This window comes from Quercus robur, chromosome 11 (genome assembly GCF_932294415.1).
Source record: "Quercus robur chromosome 11, dhQueRobu3.1, whole genome shotgun sequence".
Lineage (NCBI taxonomy): Eukaryota > Viridiplantae > Streptophyta > Magnoliopsida > Fagales > Fagaceae > Quercus > Quercus robur.
In genome coordinates, this window is record NC_065544.1 from 43,425,787 (window position 1) to 43,435,710 (window position 9,924).

Sequence of the window (9,924 nt, forward strand, 5' to 3'; positions counted from 1 at the left end):
TTAGAAATTGTAAATGTACCAAATAGGAGTAAGAATAAAAATAGACAAGGGGAAGGGACGTACCTTCTGGACGAAGGTTCCCTAGGTCCCCAGTGTAAGGGGGAAAGGGATCCCTGCCAACGTCCACAGGGTTCCCTGCCCAGAAGCCTGAAACAAAAATGAACTCCGTCTTCCACTTCCTATCAGACGAAGCTAGGGACTTGATCAACCTACAATCATTCCCCCTAGCAGTAAACTGATAAAAACCTTCAGATTGACTTATGGCAGAAGGTTTATAACAATAAAGGAACTCGTCCACTGTAAGAGGACGGTCCCCACCAAAAACTTCCCTCCACAAAATTTGCATGGAGATAATTAATCTCCATGCGTTAGGATTGAATTGACAAACACCTAAACCTAACTTGACTAATAACTCCCTAGCGAAGGCATTTAAAGGAAACCTAAGAAGTAAAATTCATAGACACCTATTCCAAAACGGGGCTCACAACACCACTCTCCACGGACGGGCAGCCTAGGGTTAAACTCGTCCGGGATTTGATACCAGGATTTAAGGCTACCTAACCTTTGTTCGTCCGTCTTAGAATGGACGCCTACAGCGCAACTAAAGACGGTCTCTACCTCGTCCGTAGGATTGGACGGAGAACCAGCTTGAGAGCCAGAAGCTCTCCTAAGCTGTTCTTGGATGACCTCAATAGGGAGCCCAGGGGCCCCAGAAGAGTAGTTCTCGTCCGTGCTTCCTCCACTCTCATCACTAGCACTGCTAGAGCTAGACCTATCACTAGTGTCCTCACAGTACTCGTCTATAACCTTATTAAGGCTATTAGTAGACGAGGAAGCAACAGACATCTCTAACAAGAAACTTAAACCTAAAGACGAGGAGAAGAAGAGTACCTGGCTCTAGACGGAAGAAGACTCTAGACGCAGAGAACTCCTAGACGAGGCTCTAGACGATGGATGTCAAGGAAGAAAATCTCTGGAATGAGGAGGGTTAAGGGAGGCATTCCACTATTTATAGGATGCTGACCTGGGTAATCGAAACGACCCAACCAATACGGAAGCGACACGTGGCATCTACCTCGGAAAAATAAATCGACGGAATCAGTCTCCAATAAGAAAATGACACGTGGTGCAGTAATTATTAACCAATTGTGTCCAAGAACGTTCAACCCTTTGGACGACTCACATGGACGAGGGGGCAACTGATGGTGTCACAAAAAAAGCCAAGTCCATAATTCGTCCATATGTCTCGTCCAACGAAAGAAGCTACATATGGTGAACCTCGTCCATATATGGACGAGCAGTACCTAGGGAATCTACTTATCATTTACGAAGGATAAGCCTTCCAAGATGGTTTCGTCCATCTTCCACTAAAGGTGGACGAGCTCACCGTAGAGGCCTCGTCCATCTTTACTAAGGATAGACGAGTTCATCGGCTCGTCCAACCCCTAGGTAACTTCCACAGCGGTTGTGGAAGTTACCCCCAATTCTCCGGACTCCTCGACATTGGGAACGGTTACCAAACAGATAACCGTTCCACACACACACTATATAAGGTTTTTTCGATGAAGGGTAAGGAGAGAGACAATTTTACTTTTGAGAAAATATTTCTTCGTTACAGAGAGTTCAAAGTAACTAACTTGATCATCGGAGGATTTTTGGCCGGTCCCCACCGGTCCCCTCTGATTCTGTGTTCTTTGTATTATAGGAGATAGTCCAAAGATCAACGTTCGAGTCTTGTCAACCCACTGATATCCAAGGAATCATCAATGGTCATTCTGGCCATCACGTTTTTTGAATTTTTGAATCAACAAGTTTGGTGGTGAACCAAAAATTTCCACAACTACTAAAATGGTATGTTGTGAATTGTGATTGGTGCACAATAAACGTGATGTTAGTTAGTAGTGAGCCATGTGAAAATGATTTTGTAATACTCTCAACTTGATTCCTCAAGCAACTTGTGAAAAAGTTTCTCTAGCATTACTTGTGTACGTACTATCTAGAGGTTGTTATGTTTTCAAGTTGATTCTTTGAAGACATTACTGAAAAGGGAGTGTAGGGCATTGGTGAATTTGTCATCTATTTTGACAGCAAACTCTGCTTATTTGTGTACTCGAAACTTCAGTTCAATTTATTTACTTTCACTTGGTGTAACTGTAAACAACATATCCCATGTTGTGTTTAAAGTAAAAATTTAGTTAAACTGTTATCAACAGTTGATTTATTCTGCTATAATGCCATTTTAATAGATATCTATTAGCCTATTATCATTAAGCTAATTTTATTTCAATGTTTAACAATCATTTTGGGATTTGTTTGAACAAGGCATGAAAATGTACAATTGTAACCCAAATCTTCTGGATGTTCAAGAAAGAAAATAATGGAACAGATGAGTATATATAAAATTGAAATCACGGTTTCAACTTTGAACCATGGCTACATCAAACTGAAATAGAATTATTAATTAAAAATTAAAAATAAAAGCAATTTAAACACATTGCCCCCTTACAATGTAAAATTAATGATGCAGGAAATACGACTTATAAATTTTTATCACCATTCTTAAGTCCAGAACAGCATTCGAATTTTGATTTATAACTATAGACATAATTTTTTTTTTTTTTTTAATGTTATAGTGCTGATTATTATAATTGGGGTCAGAATGTAAAAGCCAGATCAATATGACCAAATATAACATTATTATGAACCTTAATTAAAATTGAGGTTATATAATTATAAGTTTTGAAACATATACAGCCAACCTCAATCAAGTAAAAAGAAGTTTGACCTGTGAATGAGAAAGAGAACTGGTGCAAGTTGTGAGCATTAGAACACCAAATCAATCATAAACAATTGGCACCCCAGGATTAGTTAAAAAAAAAATCATGTTTGATTCCAACACAAATAAAAATAAGCTGTCTAAGCAAATCCTATTGCATCTAAAATTACAATTCTTGTACCATTTATGTTAATTGGGAGCTTAGAGCAAGGCCGTCAAATTCCATAAACTTTCCCTTCCAAGTCGTGTAGGACAATTGTAACAAAGTGGACAAAATGGACCAAAGTAGACCAAACGAACCGACTTGGACCGAATTGGACATATATAATGGACTGAAGTAGACCGAATGAACTGAACTGATGTGTAAAATCATATAGTATATAACAAAGAACCAGTTGTATATAGTATGCAAGCTGCTTAAAGTCCATTTATGGACTAAAGCAAGCATTTAGAATGATGTACAGGAATAGATGCCAAGACCTACTTAAGTTAATGTAGTTGTTATATGGATATAAATAGTTTCTTATTGGTATCTTGATCTTGTCAAAACTCTTTGGTATGGTATTGAGCAGTTATGTGATATATGTGAGGGTTTTGCTTCCGAATTCTGTCAATGCACATAAATTCTTTGGTATCGAGCAGTTATTTTGATATAAATGTGGGTTTTGCTTCAGAATTCTTTCAATGCAAGTTACCAGACAATTCCTTACCCAGGGCTGGTGTTTGGTGGAGAAGTGAAGGTCAATACAGTTTTTTCATACGAGATTCCACTGGTGTATCCGATTCCATACTGATCCTTTTTGGTGCTCTAAGCCAAGGTGTACAGGTTAATTACCTCTATCGACATATCCATAAGAGTTTGGCTTCCTCTGGTACATTTTCTAATTGGAATTTTCTTTTATTTTAATGAGAAATTATCACATCATCCACAACTAAATAAGTGGAGATTAAAATAACTAGAAATATTTAATTAAAAAGGTACTGGAAATAAGTCAAATCTTACCTATAATACCCTTTTAGTTCTTTTTAGCCAACTTTATCTATGAAGGCTATAAAGAAACATGTCATCGTTATAGATGATATGCGGATATTTCGCTTTGATTCCACAACAAATGACATGCTAATTTTCCCTCAAAGCATGTCCTATCTCTTAGAAGAGAACCACACGTACCATTTATTTGGGGTGGCTTTGTTAAATATTAATCCAATTGTTTATTAATGTGTTGGAAGTGGTAACTATTGGACTTTAATTACATTTATTGCTTCAGCTTATGTTTTTGAATTTTGTTTTATTTTTTATTTTTTATTTTTTATGTATAAGCTCTTTTTTTTTTTTTTTCTTTTTTTTAATGAATAGGCTCATGCTTTTGCTTAGCTCGTCTGTTAATTGGCTTTTTGAGTTTTTTCTCCTTCATTTTAATAGGCTACACTCTTCTAAATTAAGATCACTAAAGCAAGTAATTAGGGGAAAAATCACTACTGCAAGTAGTTGACTTGAAAATAGAAAAGAAATCTTATGATATGGTCTCGAGACCTCACTATTATAATATGAATGGGTTCCATGTATTATAAGAGATTAATGGTCTCATAAGATATCATCTCTTAGAAAGTAAGGATGTGCATGAGTCAGTTAGAAAGTTTTTTCAACCTAACTTGTCACACGTGTAGAAATCAATCCAACCCACTTAAGTCGGGTTTGATTGCTCATTGTCCTGTTTTTGAAAAATGCCTCCCAAGGGTAGCTCTACATTTAGGGGTTCAAAAGAACCCCTGACTTGGTAAAAAAATTGTTTTGACCCCCATAATAAAAATTCGAACACCCATAACCCACAAAATTTTAAATTGTGTATGATCATTTTAATGTTACTTTCACAATATTTTTAAAATGATTTAATTAATTTCATAATAAAGGTTACGTGACAAGTTCTAATTGATTTTTATATGGACCAAAAACTCATATTACATTTTTACCTACTATTAACAACTTCCCATCTAAATTTTGCTATGAAATTTTCGTGAAAGTGTTAGGTCAATAGCACTGCTTTTAAAATATTTAATTTTATAAGAAAAAAAATGTTCAAATTTTTGCTCATTCATTACTGGAAACTTCAATTCAAAGAGCTCAATCAATACTCGTTCTTTCTGTCATAAACTCAAGTTCATCCTCTATCTAAACAATTCCATGGTTTACATTCTTGGCGTGCCGTGGTAACTGATGGGCCATTGTATTCTTATTCGTCGTGTATGAGAAATCTCCACGATACTTTTACTGTTACAGATGTTTTTGCCACAGGCAGAAGCAAGAATTTACTTTTGGGATTGAGAAAAAGTTTCTGTCGGAACATTCCTTCCCAATTTTGCAATCAAAGCATTGTTGACACTGGCGGGGCCCAGGGGGCCCCCTGAGTTTTGAAAATTTCTTCTAGTAATAGTACTAAAATAAATAAAATATAAAAAATAGGAAGAATTTAATCACAGTGGCCCCCGTAATAAACAATTTTGCTAAAAAAAAAAAAAATCAAATCCCTTAAGATAGTCAACAGATTCCTAGTATTACTTTTATAATATTTTTAAAATGATTTGATTAATTTTACAATAAAAATTAAGTGACAAATTATAACTAGTTTTTTTTTGTTGAATTTAAAACTCATATCATTTTTTTTTATTTACTATTAACAATTTGCCATCTAAATTTCATTATAAAATTTTTGTGAGAGTGTTATGTTAGTAGTCCTGCTTTTAAAATATTTAATTTTATAAAAAAAAATGTTCAGATTTTTGCTCATTCATTAAATTAAAATAAAATAAAACCATCTCTTAAAAAAAAAAAAAAAAAAAAAATTCCTGGGGCTGCCCTGCTCCCAACCTCCAACAATTTTATTTTACCAGGAAAAAAAAAAAGGAATTTTCATTACTGTAAACTTCAAATTCAAAGTGCTCAGTCAATACTCATTCTCTCTTTCATAAACTCAAGTTCATCCTCTATCTGAACAATTCCATGGTTTACATTCTTGGCGTGCCGTGCTAACTGATGGACCATGGTATTCTTATTCGTCGTGTATGAGAAATCTCCATGATACTTTTACTGTTACAGATGTCTTTTCCACAGGCAGAAGCAAGAATTTACTTTTGGGATTGAGAAAAAGTTTCTGTCAGAACATTCCTTCCCAATTTTGCAATCAAAGCATTGTTGACGCTGGAGTCTGGCGGGGCCAAGGCTCCCTGAGTTTTGAAAATTTCTTCTAATAATAGTACTAAAATAAATATAATATAAAAATAAAATAAAATAAAAAAGAGGAAGAATTTAATTACAGTGCCCCCTAATAAACAATTTTGCTATTAAAAAAAAAAAAAAAAAAAAAAAAAAAACTTAAATCCCTTGATATAGTCAGCAGATTCCTTGTCCAAATAAACACACACACAATTGCAACATCAAACTTCACAAGACACGACCCAAACTTCCCAACCCCAAAGATACAAACTTCACAAGTCACAATCGTTTATTCCCAAAAATAAAATCTGAATATATCAACAACAAAAAATTTCTCTTACGCCGCCGGCTGCTACCGTGCAAGTGGGACCCTGACTCCGCCTCCGCTGTGGACTTGTGGTATGAGTTTTTAACTCTCTCTCAAAGTCTCTGTCTAATACATATGTTCTGCAACTACATATATATATATATATATAATTTTTTTTGCTGAAAAAAAACAAGTTCAGCCGTTCAACTTCCTTTTGATAGAAGAGTAGACTCAGTCGAGTATGTTTTTGTGGTAAAGTTATAAACTTGTTTATTCTATCCATTGGAAATATTGAGATTATAAAATTTAATATTTATGTTTTTATATTTTGCAATAATTTATGAGGAAAAGATTTACAATTGATGTAAAAATGATCTTTCATGTTATTTGCACCAATTTAGTTCAGAATAAATTATAAGTTGTTTTAGTGACATGAAAGAGTTTTTAAGTTAAAGTTAATTTGTGAAATTAAGATTTTTTAGTAATTTTATTTATACATAAGAACTTTATTGTGCTTACCTTGACCCCCTTGGGAAAATTTCTTAGCTCCGCCACTGTTTAGAGAGAGAGAGAGAGAGAGGACTTGTGATGAAGAGCTCAAAAAATACAACACCAAATCATATTAACCCAAAATAGTGTTATAAAAAAATTAAAATGATTCATCGACCTAAAGATGAGTTGTAAGAAAGAATAAAAAAATTATTCAATTCATGCTATGTAATAGAAGAATATCATATTCTTATATATATACTATCTCTTTAATGCAATAGGATAACATTTAACAATCAAAGAAAATAAAAAAGATAACAACTTAACAACACAAAACCTGATTGTTTCAACTCAAAGTAGAGTTCTAAAAAATATAAAAATTCATCAACCTAAAGTAAAGATACAAGAAAATAAAAATCTACCAAGGAGAGAGAGAGAGAGAGATCATATTTTCTGTCTGAGAAAAATATGTATAAAATGAAAAGTGACATTAAAGTTGAAATGAAATGGTAGAAGTGAGAGAGAAATGTTAAAGGAAATGTAATAGTAAGGTGCAAAATTAATAAGAAGAGGAAGCGTAAAAAATAAGAGAGAAATGATTCGAAATAGGTGAATTATGTAGCTGCTAATGTGGCTCAATAGAAACGTAATAATAATACCAAGCTTTAATTTTTTGATATTATATATAATATAGATATGACAAGAAGAAGATACTAATATTAAAATTCCTTATATACTTCTCGACAAATTGATAAATACATTGATCAATTTTTTCTTGCAAAATATAAGTGAGCAATAGAAACTTCATAAAATTAATAAAGCATGCCATATAAATAATTTTAAAGAAAGTGTTTAGGAAGCATTAAAACAATATAACAATAGCATGATTTTGTGGATAACTGCTCCAAACGGATTTGCTTCCGCATCATTTGATAATTCAAACTGTAAAATAACTTCTTCATCGTTTACATATTTTTATAGACACAACTTGAATTTTATAGCCTGAAAACTAGAAATGTGAAAGTTTAAATAGTGTATAAAACACCCTTGAACGTTTAGACCCTCAATTACAAAATAACCAATTCAAGCTTTATGACAAACAACAAGTGTGCGGAAAATGAACACAAGCTATAAACAGAATTGATAAACAATCTAAGCCAATTAAAATCACATCCACAGCAGAAAATAAAAGGTAAAGATTAAGGGAAGAGAGATGCAAACACAAGGACAACACAACGATGTGTTATCGAAGAGGAAACCGAAACCCTCGGCGTAAAACCTCTCCGCCGCCCTCCAAGCGGTAAGTAATCTACTAGAAAATGTAGTTAGGATACATGAACAGCAATAGACCCTCCAAGCATAATCTACCCAGTGTACCTAAGCCTTCCAAACTTCTTGCTCCAACGAGGTTGCGCCGAACCTATTTCTTTTCTAGCTTCTCGGATTCCGCTACATGACCATAGCATCAACCAATGTAAAATTGGTTCCTTCCTAACTACTTCCCAGAACACCAAACAGCCCTCTCACAGTAATGGATATGATGAGAATAGGTTTTGGTAAAAGGCCTCTCAAGGATTTAACAATGGAGAGGAAGAGAGTAGAGGAATTTGAAGAGTCTCTTATGTGAAGATTGTGGATGAATCAATCTTATTTTACTCTAGGGTGTCTCTCTCAAAATTCTCTCTGAAAGCTCTCTTTTTTTCGTGGGTATAAGGAGTATTTATACTTGGGTGAAAATGGAATGTGAAAAGTCAGGTTTTTCAAAACAGGGCTGGCTCGCGGCTTGACTGAGTTGCGAGATTTAGCCGCGAGATAACTGAACGGCCAGTTGTCCTATTTTGTCCTGTAGTGCTCCAGCTAGCATGACGCTTCAACTTCTGGCATGCCTGGCACGTGTGCAGATTCTAGCGGCTTGCAGCCGCGAGTCACCCACGAGATCCAGTCGCGAGTCTCTGTTTTTCTTGCACACTCCTGAGCATTTCTTCACACTATCTCACTCACTACCCTTACAAGAATCCCACCTAAATACAGGGTTACTAATTGTTGAAATACAAGCAAATTTGGTACGGAATAAAGCCAACAAGATGGTTGATTAAATTCAACCTTACAAAATGGATTGAACAAAACAAAAAATAGACAAACAAACAAGCTAGAAATGTAAATCCCAACTGTGAAAAATAACAAATGGTAAACTACAAAGGAAAAATTGACATGGCCAACTAAAGAATGAAGTAAATTAGAGGAACCATGATTGTCGATGTATAGATAGATTACAGTAATTTGTTACTTTTGTTACCCAAAAATAGGGGAAATAAGGTAGACGGGTCAAATTACTTTCTACTTGCTTACCATTGCTACTTTAGATTTTAACTTGGGCCAAAAACCTCAAATATTGAATATTCACAATCTGACTTCTCTACCCATTTGAATTCAATAATTAAGATAGGAAAGCAGGGGCATCTTTGTAATTTGGTTTGAAAAGTAACCGAAAATTTTGGTTTGATCGAATGGCCTTTATATAAAGGGAATTGTCAACAAACATTTTAAGGGTGGTGCGATGGTCACTCCACAAAAATAAGGGGTAAGAGGTAGGGTTCAAGTTTCAAGAGGAAGCTTTACACATATACGTTTAAATTATTCTAGAATAGAATTTCTATATTTTATATATAAAAAATGCTTTTTATATTTTTCATAAAAGTGATGTTAAAATATTTTCTAATATAGTTTATTAACAATTGTCCTAAAAACACTAATTGCATTACTTATATATAAATTATAAAGAAAAGAAAATGTTCAAAATTCAAATAATGGAAAAGACGTTAATGCTTGCCTTTAATTTCACTTCATGCTTCTAGACTTTACCTTTACAAAAAAAAAAAAGAGAAATAATATATTCACAATATTTTTACAACAAATTTTAAATGACAGGTTTTTACTGATTGTTATAATTGGGGCAAAAAAATAATCTTATTATTAGGTTCAAATTTGAACTAATAACAACTAATCGCCTATAATTTATTAAAAAAATATTGCAAATATAACACCTCTTAATAGATAAAGTCAGAAGCAATGATCTTTACTATTCAAAGAGACTTCAGATCTTTGATAAGCTTTCCTTCATCCTTCAGGACCTTCCCTTTC